We start from the raw sequence: 19,042 nt of genomic DNA on the forward strand, positions 1-19,042 counted from the left end.
AACAGACAAACCTGGATGTGCAGTCACCTTAGTAACATTTGCAAGACTTCATGCAGGACAGACATAAACACCCTGCTGTGCTCGAGACACCTGCAAATGAGAGGCAGGGCAATGACACAGTGGTAACGAGGTTAGCAAACACCCGGGAAATACTTTCTTTTAGTGTGCCAGGCACTGTGCTAAATGCTTTCTGTGACTCATTTAATCCTTATAGTTGCTGATGTTATTCCTATCACACTGTGGAAAAGGAGGCAGCAGACCCACCATGGAGGCACTTGTGCTAAACCTGATGTCAGCAAACCAAGACTTAATACCTAATCTCATTGCGCTCTCAACCCCCCAGGAATGTAACTTTTAACCAGTCAACATGGAATTATCTGGTCAGCACTTGTAAAGCAATCCACATGATAGGCCCTTCTGTTACCCTTAGGAGCGTGACCTTACCTGAAAAAATGCAGTTGACTCTTGAGCGGGACCACTTATACACAGATTTTTTTTTTTAAATAAATACAGTACTGTAAATGTATTTTCCTTATTAACCTCTTTTTAATTAATTAAAAAAAATTTTTTTAACATTTATTCACTTTAGAGACAGAGAGAGACAGAGCATGAATGGGGGAAGGTCAGAGAGAGAGGAAGACACAGAATCTGAAACAGGCTCCAGGCTCTGATCTGTCAGCACAGAGCCCGACGCGGGGCTTGAACTCATGGACTGCGAGATCATGACCTGAGCTGAAGTCGGTCGCCCAACCGACTGAGCCACCCAGGTGCCCCTTTAATTAATTTTTTAAAGTTTATTTATTTGGGGAGAGACAGAGGCAGCATGAGTGGGAGGGAGGCAGAGAGTAAGGAGACAGAGAATCCCAAGTGGGCTCTGCGCTGTATCAGCATAGAGCCCGATGCAGGTCTTGAACCCACGAAGCATAAGATCATGACCTGAGCTGAAATCAAGAGTTGGATGCTTAACCGACTGAACCACCCAGGGTCCCCTTCCTTATGAATTTGTTAACAGCATTTGCTTTTCTTTAGCTTACTTTATTATTAGAATACAGTATATAGGGGCGCCTGGGTGGCGCAGTCGGTTGAGCGTCAGACTTCAGCCAGGTCACGATCTCGCGGTCCGTGAGTTCGAGCCCCGCGTCGGGCTCTGGGCTGATGGCTCAGAGCCTGGAGCCTGTTTCCGATTCTGTGTCTCCCTCTCTCTCTGCCCCTGCCCCGTTCATGCTCTGTCTCTCTTTGTCCCCAAAATAAATAAACGTTGAAACAAAAAATTAAAAAAAAAAAAAAGAATACAGTATATAATACATATAACATACAAAATTGGTGTTAATTAACTGTTTATGCTATCGGTAAGTCTTTTTGGTCAATAGTAGGCTATTAGTAGATACATTTTGGGGGGAGTCTTAAGTTATATGGGGATTTGCAACTGCACAGGGGGAGTCAGTGCCCATAAACCCTGTGTTGTTCAAAGGTCATCTATACCTTCTTTGCTAATAATTTCCTTTTTCTGCCTTTAAAAACCTCTCTTTTCTATAGCTCTGCGGAGCTCCTTTCTACTTGCTGGATGGATGCCGCCTGCCTGATTCGTGAATCATTTAATAAAGCCAACTTGCTCTTCCAATGTACTCGGTTGTTTTTTGTTATTTAATAACACAGATGTGAAAACTTGCCAGCACCGAATGGCTAGGCAGAGGTGGACAGGATTCCCATGCAAGCTGGCTGGCTCCCGAGCCAGGCTCTTCTGTGCCAAGACAAGAGTAGATGCAGCACCGAGAAGGTTCCAAGGAGGGGGAGGGGGGAAACTTCCATCTGGGGAACCCAAGTTGGGTTTCCTGGCAAAGAAAGCATTTAGCCTGCTCTGTGAAGAAGATGAAAGGAGAAGAGTATTCTGGCAGGGGGAAAAAAAAATGGTGGGATCAGAAGCATAGAAGCAGGAAAAACATGAGCGTGTTTGGAAACCAAGATGATTAGGTTTGGGCCAGAGGATTTTGGAATTCACGATTGCTAACGATTCCTGAGGGCTTACTAAGGGTTGTGCCTTTTAATCACCACAGCACTTTGTGAGGGTGCCACTATTTTTATTCCCATTTTACAGATGAGGAGACTGAGGCTGTGAGAAGTAAAATAACTGGCTGCAGTCAACCACTGGTAAGAGGTGGTTCTGGGAAGCCCATCCTAGCAGTCTGACTCCAGAGGGCACACTCTTAATCTTTATATCATAACCCCTTCCAGTGGACTAGGTGACACAGGACACCTGTGCCGCTGACTAGGCTGAGGAGGGCTTAATTTATCATGGGTGCGAGGTAAGGGCAGAGGGGAGGAAGGGATGAAGGGCCGTACTGTTGGTGCTCTGTTTGGGGTGAGAAGAATCTGGAAAGCTCATTTTTATGGGGCTGTGGTGGTTTTTAATTTGTTGGAGGAGGGAGTATTGGTTGTGGATGTCCTGCTTCAACTCTAACTCATCGACTCCAGCAATTTCTCATGAAGCCTACTGCCTGGCTTTAATTTTTCCCTGTGTATAAACAAATGGGATTCTCTAAGCAAGGGAGTCATGATATTAGAATATTAAGTAGATGACTTTGTGGGCCTGTCAAGAGGGTTGGGAAGTGAGATGAATGTGTATCATCAAGGTCTTTAAAGTAGCCGGGAATCCTCTGTCACCTACTTCTACAAAATTCTGGTTCCCTCCAGGTCCTTTGAAGAAAAGGACTTTTGCTAGAAAAGGGAAAGGGGAAATTGTCCTCGATGTCCTTTGAGTGAGATGGAAAGGACTTCCTTCTCGATGCTGTGATTCTTCAGCAGTGTCCCCCAGCCAGGCTGAGGCTGTGGGTCAGTTCTGGCGTGAGTCAGCAGTGAGAGGGCTTGCTGGCAGGTCCCACCCGTGAGAATGCATTCTTATTTCAGCAAATGCCGGCTCTCCCTGACGTTGGCACCTGCTACTGAAAACCTGGAAGGGCCTTCCCATTCCTGGAGGGCTAGACGGCGTTGGCCTGGCATTTGCTGCCCCTTCCTTGGGGCACACCTGTGGAACTCTCATGCTCACCTGGCCCAATGATTAGTGTTCTCAGAAGGGTTCCCGGCATCTCAGATCTAATCGCGCATGATGATAAGTGGTTGCACCTTTCTACGGAAATCAGCTCTTGGATTAAAAAATTCTACATGTCCTTAGGGTGCTTGGGTGGCTTAGTTGGTTGAGTGTCCAACTCTTGATTTTGGATCAGGTCATGATCTCATGGGTTAGGCTTTGTGCTGACAGTGCGGAGCCTGCTTGGGATTTTCTCTCTCTCCCTTTCTCTCTGCCCCTTCCTTGCTCATGCTCAATCTCTCTCTCAAAATAAATAAACATTTACAAATCTTCTACGTGTTCTCTAACACTTGTGAGATAGCTTTGTGCAAGAGCTAGAGGGATGCAAAAGTCTAAGCACAACGGGTAGTTTCCCACCATTTTAAGTGCTATGAGTCACAACTCTGGCCTTCTATCCTGCTTTAAAGAGAAACTTTATGCATTCATTAATTTACTCTGACAATTAGTTCACAAACACCTCCTGTGTCAGGAATGAAGCTCGTACTGGGGCCCCTGTTGAAAGGGTAGAAACCATTCCTGTCCTGTGGGGCTTGCAGCCAGAGGCGATGAGCACGAAGATGAAGACAGTCGCCCAGACAAGAGAGTGAAGTTGTGGGCAAGTCTGCGAGAGGAAGCCTGGTGTTTAAGGCATCCAGACCTCCCAGTGCGCACACGTGGTCTGAGTAAACATGCCGACCTAAGTTTTTTCTCTATATAACTTCAGGTTTTATACCATTGTATCGGAAAGGCCAATTCTAGTGCTATTAGATCCTCAGCGGTTGCAGCAAATCTTTTTACGGGCTTGACTTATTTGCCCCAAATGAATGATAAATTCCAGCTTGATTCTTGGAGCATTTCATGAGATGCTTGGTGATGAACCCAGAGAGACGGAGCTAGAGAACCCCTTTTCCCAAACTGCTGCTTAAGCAGCTGTGAATGGCAGCAAGGAGCCTACCAGCAGCTGCCAAGTCCCCCTCTGCCCAGAGGCTACGGCTGCAGTGAACTCAGTTAAGGTGGGATGGTTTGCCTGACTCTTCCCTATAAATTGAGCTACTTACGGAGGAATTAGGGTTTTCTTCCCCTTAACATCAAAAGGATGGCACATCGGGGCTCCTGGGTGGCTCAGTTGGTTAAGTGTCTGACTGTGGCTCTGGTAATGATCTCTTGGTTCATGGGCTCAAACCCTGGGTCGGGCTCTGTGCTGACAGCTAAGAGTCTGGAGCCTGTTTCAGATTCTGTGTCTCCCTCTCTCTCTCTAACTCTCCCCGTCTCGTGCTCTGTCTCTCTCTCAAAAATAAATAAACATTAAAAAAAAAAAGAGGATGGCACACGAGGTAATGCATGACATCTCTCTCCTTGCCCAGGAGCATCAGCTTCCTGAGCCCATGCCACACTCCATCACCATCCCCCTCCTACCCCGGTTCTGAGCCAACCCAAGAGAACTCAGTGCAGGGATTAGAGAGTCCTGCTCCCTCCAACTTTCATCATTTCCACATTCCTCTGCCAGGACTCTCACTGATTTCCATGATATGGGCTGTAAATAGAGACTCAGCAAAAGAGAGGGAAGCAAGTCACAGATTCACCACTGCTTTGTGCTGGGACAGGAAATATGAGAATACTGGCTTTCCCTTCCCCTTAGCAGCCACCAATGCTCTCCTTAGACATGGAGGGATAGAAGGGGTGGCCGTGGGTGTCACTGAATCATCCAACTACCAGGTTATGGCTGCCTGGTCCTGCACATCAGAGGCAGCTTCTAGGCACCACTGTTTCCCTTCCGGCATCCTGCAGGTGAGCAGTTCATGTACTCGGTCAGAACCTCCGCATGTCTGCCCTATACCAGGCGTTGCTCCGGGGGGCATGGCATGGCCCCATCTCTGCCCTCAGGGTGCTCACAGGGTAGCAGAGACCACACCAGATGTGTTCTAGAGTCTCCTGTGGTTACTGAAGCTTGGAGTTTGGGATGGGAAGCGTGGAGCTGGTGGCACCTTCCAACCCTGTGGAAGAAATATCTCCTGGTAGCTCATCAGAGTTTCTGTAGGTGAAGACAAAAGATGAACCATGGCACTAGGTCAGCGCAGGACACAGCGGGAGGCTGGTGACCTGGACACACGGCACCGCTGCTAACTGAGCACAGGCACCTCCTGTAGGTGAGGGCCACTCGAGGTGGGCTATCTGGGTCTGTGTGGTCGGGCCCCCAGCCAGGGTGCAGGTATCACAAGGAGGCCCCGCCCCTAGGAAATGGTGAGCAGCTGTGGTTCTGGCCGGAGATCTGGCCTACAGGAGCCTGGGGTAATTCTGGAGGGTGCCCTTGGGTGGAATCTTGGTGTCTGGTGATCTGAGTGGCACAGGTAACCACAGCACATGGGGACTTGGTGACCTCAGTCCCCCCGCCCACCCCCAGACTTCCCCTGGGCACATGGACTCGGAAGAGCTGGAAGTGTAGGCAGAAGCTGCCGCTGATATTCCAGCATGGCCAGATGGGGCTTGGGGTGTGGGATGGGCCTGGATCTCATATGTGTTTTGAGGGGCATCTATGTCTCCAGGGAGACAGAGGCAGGGGAAACAAGGCCTCATCACAGGTTCTCCCTCTTTGCAAGTTCTTCCTGGGGAGCACCAGTAAGTCCACAGCTCCCAGGGCTCCGTGGCTGCCAGGAGCCCCCAGCCAGACACACCAGCCCGGCTGCCTTTCTCCCTTACTCTTTCCCATATCACCGCTGCCTGCGAACTATCACCCATCCACTTAGGTGGTGTGGCAGGGAGAATTCTACGATGGCCCTATGATCCCTCCCTCCGAGTGCTACTCCCATGATCACATTACATTACATGGGGAAGGGATTTTGCAGATGTCATCAAGGCTTCTAGTCAGTTGATGCTCAGGGTGGAGATCCTCTGGGTGGGCCTAATCTAATCACTGGAGCCCTTTCAAACCACAGTGCTTTCTCTGCCTGGCTGCAGGAGGGGAAGTAGATCTGAAGCCTTTCAAAGCTCTGAGCACCACTGCTGGCTTTGGGGGTGGAGGGACCACATGGAAAGAACCTGAGAGGGCCCTCTAGCTGCTGAAACAACCCTGGACCGACAACCAGCAAGGAAATGCCCTCCTCAGTCCTACAACTGCAAGGAACTAAGTCCTGCCTATGTCCTTAACTGGCCCTGGAAGTGGATTCTTCCCCAAAGCTAAGAGCCCAGCCTAGCCTGCACCTTGATTTTGACCTTGTGAGACCCTGAGCACCCATGGCCCCTGACTGACAAGTAAATGGACGTTGTTTGAAGCCACCATTTCTGGTCATTTGTTATACGGCACAGAACATGAAGGCATTGGGAAGTGCAGACAAACAGGAAACCTGGCTGGAGTGCCTCCCAGCACCCCATCCCCATCCCTTAGGGTCTCGGGGACCTTGCAGAGTCCACGGAGTCCTCGTGGAAGAGGATTTCTGACCTTGTCTTGTTCTAGCCCCTTCAGTTCTCCCTTTAAGATTCATTTGCCCCAAATGTCATCCAGCTCCAGTTGCTTCTGGGGCTCTAGGTTGGCAGGCTGGGTTTCCTCTTCATCTTTTCTGTTTCCTCTTTCTCTCTCATCTGGGACCGATTCCAGAGCCTTTCTTAGCCAGAGTTCCTCCAGAGCTGTTGCTCCTTCTCCAGCAGCTCAGGCCTGGCCAGCATGTTTTCCCACATTCCCTCATCTGGAGGGAGCGAGGGCCGATGCCAGCCTCTCTTTCGCTGCTGCTGCCCCGGCCCATCCCTCAGCCTGTACCTGGACATGATGTCTGGACCACGATGTCTCGGTCCTGGTGTCCCATGGCTGGCGTCCTGATCCCTGCCCAGGGGTCTGCATCCCCTCTAGCTCTGGATCTACCAACCCCTTCCTGGCCAGCACAATCTCTGCCCCGGATTAACATCTCTGCCCCTTGGCTGGCCTGTCTTCTTCCTGCTCACCTGTCTGGCATGGTGAGCTTCTGGCACAGGGTAACACACCCTCTGGATTTCTCCCTTGCCTCCATGGTGAGGTCAGAGGCCACCACGAAACCAGAAGCCAACATGGAGTGGCGCATCCTCACCTGTGTAGTGATCAGAGCTGTGCTCCATGTGCATGGGGCAGAGGGTCCTGACTCTCTGGTTTCTGACTGAGGGTGTGACAGAGAGAAGGCCAGGATACCCACATAGGGTTTGTGTGGGCCCCACGGTCTCTCCCTTGCCAGATTTATCCTCCTATCCTGAACTCTGACCTGCATCCACAGGTAGCCTGTCCCTACTATGAGGTCTTTAGGTGTAAGAACAAGTTCAAGGCCATCTATCGTCCCAAGTTATCTCCACTCCAACATGGAGTATACGCCAGGGATATGCCAACTTAAAGATGTATCACTCTGGATTAAGCTCAGGCATTATCAGTCTTTAAGAGCTCACTGTTAAACACACGCAGCTAATTTTCTATTATTATCTCCTCCAAAGGAAGGGGCTTATCAGCTTCTCAGTTCCTTTCTAGCTCGGGAATGGGAAATGAAGAAGAAAGCTTTAAGGACAGACTGGTGGAGACACGAGTCCCAGAACCCCAGACCTGGGAGGGACCCTGAAGGTCCTGTGGTTCAGCCTGCTGTGTGTGGCCAGCCTCCTGGACAGGTGGCTGTTCCAGTCTCCCCTGGAGTAATTCCAGTGATTGCAGATTCATTAGCAATCAACTGAGGTAACCCATCTTTGGACCCTCAAATCGACATGTCCTCCTTATAGAAGTTGTTATCTCTGTCCTGACAGCGTCCACGCATTGTAAAACCTGACCCATGGGACCTCACAGACTCCCCCTTCCTTCCCTCAGCAAGCTTTTACTTAATGCCTATTATGTGCTGGGCATGGTGTGGGGTTTTAGAGAATAATATGACTCCGGCATGGCACCAGCGGCAAGAAGGAAGCCCCAGTGCTTGAAGACAGCAGCCAGCCCCTCCCCACGCAACCCCTTCTCTGGTGGGATAGAGCCTTTCAGAGTCTTTTTAACTGAACATTTTTTCAGAGTCCCCTCAAAGAGGGACTCATTGCCATTATTCATTTCCAGACCTGCCCCAGTCAGAGGCTCCCACTTTCCTCTCTGATCTCCCAGGGTCCCCAGACTGAAAGTGAGCTTATAAGAAGGAGGACTGCCCAGCACAGGGCAGAGTAGGTTCATTCTATATGCTCTGATCTTGTCCACCAGCCAGACTGTAGGCAGGTCACAGACCACCACAAAACCCTTGCTATACCTCAGTTTGCTCATCTATGAAATGGGAATAATAATCATACCCACCCCATAGGGATGCTTGAAGCTGAAGTGAGTTAATATGTAGCACAGTGCCTGGCACGCGGTAAATGCTATCATCATCATCAGCAGTAGTATCATCATTACCACCATCATCAGCATCATCACCACCACCACCATCATCATCATCACCACCATTACCATCACCATCATCATCACCATCATCTCCATCATCACCACCATCATCACCATCACCATCATCACCATTACCATCACCACTACCATCATTATCATCACCACATCGCCATCATCATCACCATCATCATCGCCACCACCATTACCATCACCATCATCATCACCATCATCACCATCATCACCATCACCACCATCATCACATCACCACCATCACCACCATCATCATCACCATCATCACCATCATCACCATCACCATCATCACCACCACCACCATTACTATCACCATCACCATCACCATCATCACCACCATCATCACCACCACCACCATTGTCATCACCATCATCATCACTACCACCACCACCATCATCATCATCATCACCACCATCATCCTATTAGCCTTGCCTTTGGAGTGGATGGAAAATGAAACCCTTACAATTTCCCTCAGCATTCACATTTTTCTTCCCTGTCTTATACTCAGTAGAAGTGGAGGGTTTGCTTCTAACCCTAAGGAAGTGATCTTTCTTGAGCTGGCTCCTTTCTGGTCTGTTGAGATAATAGAAATGGCTACCCATAATTGAATAGCATGTGTCACACAGCATCGTCTGGCATCCTTACCACACCCTGGGAGGTAGGTATTATTATCTCCATTTTACAGACAAGGCAGTTGGGTCCTTGGGAGTGAAAAGTGCCCCAAGGCTGTGTAGCTGGTAAATACCAGAGCCTAGGATACAAACCCAGATGTAGATGTTTCTTCTTTATTTACTGAATCTTAGATGCCAGAGTCTGTTCCTACCACCAGTACAGGTCTCTGTCCCCCAGCTGCAGGGCACCCACAAGCAGCGGGTTCAGTAAGCCTCCTAAACCCTTGTCTGGGTTGCTGCTAGAAGTTTTGAAGTTCCCAGGCTTCCAGATACAACCAGAAAGGACAGGCATGAAAGGACTGTGTAGAAGGGGACTTAGGGAATGGGAATCGCTGAGTGACAGAACCACAGAAGAGGGGACGAGAGGAAGTCAGGACTAACAGGGACCCTGGAGCCTGACTGCTATGGGTCAGGACCACCATCTACTAGCTGTGTGACCTCTGGGTCTCAGCGTCTTTAGCTGCAAAATGGGGAACAAAATAATGATAACTACATTACTGGCTGGTTGTGAGGATTAAATGAGATCAATTTTATGAAGTTTCCAGTGCAGAGCTCAGTCTATGTTAGGCATTATTATTATGTTGATAGCTTCCCAAACATGGTTGGTGATGGCTTCTCCTTCATCAAAGGCAGAGCTGAGGAACGACCTGGCAGCTCAAGAGAGGGTGGGAGCTGGGGGCAAACCCCCTTCCACCTTCTCCTTCTCGGCCTTCCGTGTCCACTTGGACCCAGGCCCCAGCTTCCATCCCCCACTTCTCCAAGCTCTGGTCAGGTTAGGGCACCTCATTTCCTGAGCATGCACACCTCAGAAATGCTACACGTGTTGCCAAGAAACCACCATCCTCATCTATTTTAAAACGTTGTCAAGCTCCCTGCTTAATGTTTTAAAAGGTTATGTTCTAAAGACAGACATGGTTAAGTAAATTATGGTACATCAACCTGATGGGATATTAAGCAGCCATTAAAGCGATAATTATGGGCATTGTATAGCAACATGGAAAGTGCTTATAGATTAATATGAAATGAAAAACAGGATAAAAAAGCGGATTGCACAATGGTGGTAACTAATCAAAACTATATACCTGTGAACAAGTGCGGGAAAATAGTGGCATTGCTTTCCCTTTCTTTATTGCCTTCTTCCTTCTTCACACCTTTCTCCATTCTTCCTTGTTTGCTCTTCCTTTCACTTAACAGAAGTTACCAAGCTCCTACTCTGCACAGACATCATGCTTATTACCCGACTTAGAGGGGCGAAGAGACAGTTTCTGCCCTCAAGACATCTAACCAGAGAGACACATCTGAAAACAATCTCGACAGGTCAGGATATAAATAATTCAGTGTGACAAGGAAAGTAATTAACTCTGATCAGGGAAACCAGCAAAGCTTCCCTGATCAGTATCCCGCTAGCTGAATCAGAAGGCATTCAGTTGGAAGAGGGTTCCAGGCAGAGGGAACAGCATGTGCAAATGCATGGAGATGTGAGAGAAGGGGACTCACACCTCTTTGGACTTTTGGTTGATCTCTGGGTTCTGTGTCCAATAGGTACGTGGAGGGACTACACGTCCACCTGGCATTACTTCATGGGTCAGGAGTGTCTCAACCCCATAACTATATCTAGGATCCTATCATAGCTCTGGAATTCAGGAATTTATCAAAATAATTGTGAATCCACCTGATAGTTTCATAGAATCTGTGGATGTTGGTTGGGAGAAGTTCATGGAGCATCTAGCTCCTGATCATCCTAATCACCCAGGAAGCTAGTTGGAAATAGGAGTTCATCTCCATTAGGGCATTTGGGCACAACTGGTCAGGTCCATAACCTTTGTTTCAGGAGTATGGAGATTATAGTCCAAAGAGGGGAAGTCAGTGATTTATTCAGTCACTGAGCGAATTACTCAGCTCAGTCTCCAAAGCCAGTGCTCTGTGCAGCACTATGTTCCCTTTCCATCAAGACCAGTGTAACCTTCTCCCTCCCATGAAAGAGCACTTTCCTATTTGCCCTATTCTTACATCTCCCTGTTGGGAGCTGTCAGCCTTTCCTAAGATTATAAGAGGTCATGGACAAGCTCTTCTCATGACCCACTCATGACCTTCAAGGTTCTGCCCCCCACGACTTCCATCTTCCTAGGCAATGCTGTTTAGCATAGTGCCTGATCCCTTCTGTCTGCCAGGAGCAGCTGTGGGGGGTGGGGTCTCAAGGTCACATGACCCATCCCTCCTCCACGTGCAGCTCCTTCTTGCTCCCTTGAGAAACCAGATCTAGGTAAGGCATTCTGGCTAGAATAAGGAAAAGTGGCAGACTGGGTAAAATAGTCCAGAGTTCTCATCCTCCTTCCAGCTCAGAAGTTAGCAAGAGAAAATCCTTCCTGACTGCAGCTCAGCCTTCTTATCTGGCAATGGTGAGGCGCTAGGAATGTTTGAACCAGTGACCTCAGGCTGACAACCTGAGTGACCTCAGACCTCCAGGCCTGACAACCATGTGCCTAAGTTTCCGAGAATCTTCAAGTGGAATGATAATGACTTAGCTATTGTAGATAACCTTGCTTTCTTCAGTTTGACCTACATGCTTGTGGGGTACACAACAGCGAGGGCCAGCACTGAAATGACACAGTGGAAATTGGGCTACAGGCAAATGGACCAATGTGGACCACAAAGAGTCTTTGGGCCATTTGCTGCTTGTTTTTCTACCTATAAATGTGTTCCTTTGCTTTGGCATTTATGTGGTTTCAGAACGCTATTATCTTGTCAGCATTGTTCTACAGCATTGACATTATCTCTTAATTACACAATTACTTTGTTATGTACTGTGGACCTAGTAATAAAATATTTGATGTAGTCAAGCACAGACCAGGTTTTTGAAAACATAATTTGAGTCAACCCATCTTATAAAAATCACTAATGAGTGTCACAAGTCTGAAGAGACCTTTGCTGTGTTCTATTTATTCCCCCATTGAAAGGAGGGAGAGACTGAGGTCCAGAGAGGATAAAGGGGCTGTTGTTGCTCATGCAGGTAGTTATTAGAATGAGTTTTGTGGACAAGAAACCCCACCTTAGATCACACAGCAACTAGGCAGAGCTGGAGGCTAGAGCCCAGGCCTGCTGATCCCGGAGCCACCACATCTTCCCTTTTTTATGAGGAGGTTACTCAACTTTCCTTCTGTCCTCTGTCACCCACAAGATCTGTCCAGGTCAGCCAGTCACCATGAGTTTAGAAGGCAATCCCCAAGGAACTGGCTTACTCCAAGGACCAGGTCCCATTTCTCACAGATGGCTCAGTGATTGAAGGAAGGAACGTGACAAAGTCCCACTGGGCTCAGTCTCTTCTCTGTGTCAAAGGATTGCGTCTCCAGAAAGCTACTAGTAAGAAGCAAACTGCCAGTTGGCAGAGGCGGGGTCTGAAACCATTTGTGCTGTTGGCAACCGTTAGTTAGCCAAGGAATTAAGCCTAAGGGAACAGCACTTGAGAAAGGGAGGGTGGTTGAGGGGAAGGGGGGAGAAAGAGAAAAGAGTGGGGTGCCCTGGGGAGCATGGGTGACGAGCTGGCAGCAGCACAAGAATCATCATCAAAGGGGCAGGATTTACCCGTTGATGACATTCACATTTCACCTTATCACTTCGCATTGCTTGTGACCCTGGTCTGACCCAGGCATGGCAGACACCTGCAATCATTCCTCTGCAGTGACCTCAGAGGGCCTTGCAGATCACTTTCTCTTTCTGAGCTTGGAGGCAGCCCCTGGATTCTTCCAGAACAAAATCTTCGCTGTCTTCATCGTATTTGCCCTCTGTTGTCAGTTGAATTGTGTCCCCTGAGAGATATGTTGGAGTCCTAACCCCCAGTACCTGTGAATTGACCTTATTTGGCAATAGGATTTTTGCAAATGCAGTCAAGTTCAGATGAGGCCAAACTGGAGTAGGATGGGCCCTAAATCCGATGGTTGGTGTCCTTATAAGAAGAGGGGACATTTTAAAAAGGGATTTTTTAAATGTTTGTTTATTTTGAGAGAGACAGAGCATGAGCCAGGGAGGGGCAGAGAGAGAGAGGGAGACACAGAATCTGAAGCAGACTCCAGGCTCAGAGCTGTCAGCACAGAGTTCGATGTGGAGCTTGAACTCACGAATTGTGAGATCATGACTTGAGCCGAAGTTGGATGCTCAACTGACTGAGCCATCCAGGTGCCCCAGAAGAGAGAACTTTTGACATGAGAGAGGAGCCTGCCATGTAATGATAAAGGCAGAGGCAGACACTTTAGTGTCTACAAGCTAAGGAACACTGAGGACTGCAGCAGCCACGAGGAACAACCAGCGGGAGTTGGGAAGAGGCGGCAAAGGACCCCACCCTAGAGCCTCCAGAGAGAGCACAGCCCTGCTGACACCTTGATTTCAGACTTCTGGCCTCCAGAACTACGAGGGAATTAATTTTATTGTCTTAAGCGACCTACTTCGTGGCACTCTGTGACAGCAGCCCTAAGGAACTCATGTGCCGTCTCTGGGCATCACCTCATCCTGGCTCAGAGTTCTATCTATTTGGCCTTTCTTTCCCACTAAATGCCTCCATGTTTTCCACCTGCCTGCCATTTCTTTTCCCTTCTCCTTTCCCGACACTCATGTCATGCCATTTTCCTGTCTCCAGATGTCCCCTTCCTATTCCCACCTGGGGCCTTCTTGCCCATCCAGGCCCAGCGCAGATGGCCCCTCCTCAATTACATCATCTACAAACCCTTCCAAAGGCATTTGTTTTTCATCTGGGCCACTTCCATATCACTGCTTGAATCTTTATTTGGTCCCTCCAGGAGAGGGGGACTCTGAGGAGGAGAAGGTGAGGGAATGTAAAAAGAGGCTTCTCTGGGTTGAGTTCTGCCCTCCTTCAGCCCTGCAGTGACTCGGAGGTGCCAGCTGGGGACCCCATCCTTCCTTCAAAGCATGAGGCCGTTTCTCTAGACAAAGGCCCAAATATCACAATCATATTTTAGGAGTAGAGGTTGTCTATCCTCTTTTTTTCCTCAGTTCAAGGTGATTCTAGGTGAACTAGTATCAACCACAGCTGGGTCTCCCTCTGGGCCCAGTCGCTCTGTCTAGCTATGTATAGCTGGATCTGGTCAGAAGGACAGAACTGCTCCACAGATGGGAACCTCAGATGTAATGCTTGCCAACCTCAAGGTCCATCCTGCAGAGGTACTCTCTGTGCATTGTCACACACACTGAGGGGGAGGTAGTTGTGACACATGCGTGCGCATGTGCACACACACACACACACACACGCTATCTTGTTTGTGCATCTCTCATTAGATCAGACTGTACTGTAAGTGATCGTCAAGTGTACTGTGTACTGTGCCCTTCCTCGGGTGTTCTCCCAGCCTGGAATGTTCTTCACCAGACACAATCTGATGCCTCCCTCAAGTCTCAGGTCAAATAATGTCTTCTGGATCAAACTTTCCTGTGGCCCATCAGACTGAACCAATCACCCCTCTTCAGTGCCACTGGGCACCACATACCCACCCCTACAGTTGTACCTGTCACACTGCAGTGCTGGGGCTTCACAGCCCAAGGGACCATGGCCTTTCCCCAGAACTGGCACAAGGACTAGGGTGGAGATTAGATAGTCTTTGTGGAGCCCATGAATGAATACATGCATGCCTGTGTGACACCTTGCAGGGTGTTTTTATAAAGTGGATGAATTTTTATTTTTACAAAGCAGATTGTACTTATTTATGTAATAGGTACAAAATCCAAAAGTTCAAACAGGGTATGTGGTATAAAATCTCCCTCCCTCTCTGTCCTCTAACCACCCGATTTCTCTCTACAGAATTGTTAGCTGACTCCTGTTTTATGTGTGTCCTTTCAGAGAATCTCTGCTAATATAAACATGCATGAATTCCTTTTTCCCCTTTTAGCACAGATTATAGCATCTTGCTTTTTTAGATTTTACTTTTTAATGTATCTTGTAGATCCTTGAGTATCAGTCCTTTGAGGGCTGCCTTTTCTCGTCAGCTGTGTGGCGTTCCTCTACAAGAGTGCCCTGTGATTATTCAGCCATCTTTGAAGGTTGTTTCTGGTCCTTTGCTGGTATAAGCCATGCTGCCATGGATAAGCTTGTACATTCACTGACAATACTTAATACTGAGAAATTACTTTCAAGTGGTGGGATTTGGGGCTCCAATAGGGTAGACAGAATAATTTTTCTGGCACTGTAGTGGTTCCTGCTAAGGGGCTCGTTCAACACTTGTTTCAATCCCTCTCTCATGTGCTGAGTCTGAGAAGCTAAAAACCACATTTCCCAGGCTTCCTTGCAGGTGGATTTAGGGTGTGATTCAGGATCGACCAAACAGCTGTCCTTGGGTGAGATTCTGATTTGGAACTGAGTTGCTGAGCAGAGAGGTGGGCAGTGTTTTGCTAGGGAATCGTGGCAGAGAAACCGGGTTCTGCAGCTGACAGTTGCAGGGGTAACAGAAGATCCTCAGCTGGCCCAGTACTGTGCTGTAGTCTTGGGAGATGATCCTGGGAGCTCAGTTTAGTGGCTTTCCCCCAGATTGTGGTCCTCAGATCAGGAGCAAATGCCAAGCCCCAGCTCAGTCCTGTATTTTAGAAGTCCAGCTATATTTTATAAGTCCCCCAGGTGATCTACATGCACATTCAAGGTTAAAAAGTACTAGCCTGGGCTATAGAGGATCTCAGCTAATGTAGTAATTATAATCACCCAAGGAGAAATGACTGCTCCAGAAGCCGAGGGCATACCTTCAAATGATTAAATCATAATCTCTGGAAATAGGGCCTGGGCATCAGCATTGCCCCCCCCCCAGGTGATTCTAGTACACAACCAAAGTTGTGACCCATTGGCCTAGAGTAACAGTTCTGAATCTTGATTGTACATTAGAATTATAAGGACCAATATGGATGATAAAGGAATAATGATATATCAGTTAGAAAACTGCCAGCTGCAGCTAACAACATAATCTTAAAACTCAGAGGGGGCATGTATTAGTCACATAATGAACAGTAGTTGTTGGGATTCTGCCTTCACATGTTTGTAGCAGTTCCAGGCCTCACATCTGGACACAGTGAAATCCAGGGGCAGAAATGGGTCTATCTTTCATGGGGTCTTTGTCTTAAGAGCAAGGAAACTTTCTCAGAAGGATGCCCAGAGATCTTCTCTCAGATCTCACTTGCCAGACCTGTACTCTATGCTCACTCAGAAACCAGTCACTGGCAAAAGGAATGGGACAGTCAGCTCTAACTTGAAGAATCCACCACAATGAGAAAGATAGGAGGTGAGCCTGCAAAGGGAATCTGGGGCTTTTAATTTAACTTCATCTTACTCTTTGAGAGAGTTTGTTCTGTTCACTGATGTCTAATTTCCATTGCTAAGGATTTTCCTTTTAAGATTATCCTTTTAAGACTGAAACTTTTAAAATTTTAGGATTTTAAGCAACCATAAAGCCATTAACAATTATTATGGCACCATTAATACATCAAAAGGCTTTTTGTTTTGGGTAACAAAGAATAAATCGTTTTATAAATTATATGTTGAAAAGGTAATATATACATTTAAGTAAAAAAAAAAGATACAAAGATATTTATAGTAAGATAAATTGATGTCTCCCCTATCTGTGCCCTCCCCAAGGCAGTTACTATTAAGGATTTCTTGTGTATCCTTCCAGAAATACTATAAGCATGTTCAAACATATACTCATCTATATTTACCACGTAAACATTAAGCAAACAATATGTACTGTCCTTCATCTTGTCTTTTACACTTGTGTACAACTTTAAAATTGACATTCCTGTTTTTACATTTTACTTGAAGTGGTAAGTTATTAACTCTAAGTAGACTGTGAAAGATTAGATATACATATTATCCTTCCTAGAGCAACCATTAAAAAGTAATATAAAGAGATGTAGTTTAAAAAGTCAATAGGTTAATTAAAATATATTACAAAAAAATCAAACACTGCAAACCAAGGCAGAAAAGAGGAAACAGAGGAACAAAAAATAGAGAAGAACAAAAAACTAATAAAATGGAAAGCCTAAATTCAATCATGTTGGTTGAATTACATTAAATGCAAATTATGCTAAATTACATTAAATGTAAATGGTCTAAACTTACCAATTGTCAGATTGGACAACAGAACAACATCCCAATATATGCTGTTCCAAGAGACACACTTTAATATGAAAACACAAGTTGGTAAAAAGCAAATGTTGGAAAAGATAACCATTTAAACATTAATCACAAAGTGACTGAAGCAATGTAAAATGGTGCAGCCACTATGGAAAACAGTACAGCAGTTCAGCAAAAAATTAAAAATAGAATTACTATATGATCAAGCAATTCCACTTCTGGGTATCCAAAAGAATTTAAAGCAGGGTCAAAAAAAGATTTGTACACTCATGCTCATAGCAGCATTATTCATAATAATCAAGAGGTGTAACTAACCCAAATGTCCATTGACAGATGAATGGGTAAACAAAATGTGGTCTATACATACAATGGAATATTACTCAGTCTTAAAAAGGAAGGATATTCTAACATATGCTACAACATGGATGAACTTTGAGGACATAAAGCTGACTGTAATAAGCTAATCACACAGAAACAAATACTGTATGATTCTACTTACAGAAAGCATCTAGAGTAGTCAAAATCATGAAGAGCGGTTGTCAGGGGATGAGGGGAGGAGGGAATGGGAGAGATATTATTAAATGGGTATAAAGTTTCAGTTTTACAAGATGAAAATATTCTGGAGATTGGTTACAACAACAGTGTGAATATACTTAATACCACTGAATATTTAAAAATGGTTAGATAATAAATTTTATGTGTATTTTAACACAATTAAAGAAAAGATAAGTGAAGTGGCTACATTAAAGTAGACTTCAGACTAAGGAAAATCACCAGGGAGAAGAGAAATATTACAGAATGATAAAAAAGGGTCAATTCACAGGAAGCCATAACAATTCTAAATTCTAAATGCACCTAATGATGGAGCTTCAAAATATATTAAACAACCATTGGTAAAACTGGAAGGAGACAGAAAACATGCAACTATAGTTGGAGATGTCAGTAGTCCTTTCTCAGTGACTGATCCAAGTGGACATCAGTAAAAGTACAGAGGACCTAAGCAACTCTTGCCAACTTGATCTCATGGACATTTATAGAGCCTCTCACAGCAGAATGCATATTCTTTTCAAAAGTGACATTCTTAGTGTGCAGCAAGTCCTTCCAACCTTCCCTTCTCCTCTGGCTCTACCTTCATATAATTATTTCTCTCTTCCTACTTTTCTCTCTTTCTTTTCTTTACTCTCTTCTTCCTCCACTCTCATTCCATTTTCTCTTTCTCCCACTCTTTAATGGGCATATATTCTGTCTAGAACTAATTTCACAAAACTATATGTTCTTAATTTAAAAGCAAGTGAGTTGACTGTTTTCTTCCTAAATAAAAAAAAAATAAACATTTGTAAATCAACTTGCTTTTTGCATGAGGTGGTCAGTTGATTTCTCCTCCTAAATTCTGGTCTTGGATATCTGCTGTAAGTTACATTGGGAGTTCACAGCAAGATCACTGGGACTGCAGTTATTGGAGGAAGGAAAACTTCATGGAGGAGGTAAAATTTGGAATTGGATACAGTTTGGATTACAGTTCAAGGGAGCTTCCTTTTAGCTTATCTCTCTGTCTTCAAATCATTGTAAATGGTCTGGCTGTCCACATGGCATCAAATGATGAGAACACACAAATGTGGGCATCCAACCTCTCTCCACTATGTCTCTCTCTCCCACCTCCTCCAGTTTGAAGATAATCTTTTCTTTCCTCATAAATGCCTTTTCCCCCTTTGCTTTACAGAGCCAGGACTGTGGTTCTGGCTCTCTGTGATAACTGTAGGTTTTCTCCTCCTGGGACTCTCCATTTTGCCCTAATTGCCTCACAT

Source organism: Lynx rufus, unplaced genomic scaffold (genome assembly GCF_022079265.1).
Source record: "Lynx rufus isolate CCGP_SWC_20201006 ecotype Redwood Valley unplaced genomic scaffold, mLynRuf1.p SCAF_6, whole genome shotgun sequence".
Taxonomy (NCBI): Eukaryota; Metazoa; Chordata; class Mammalia; order Carnivora; family Felidae; genus Lynx; species Lynx rufus.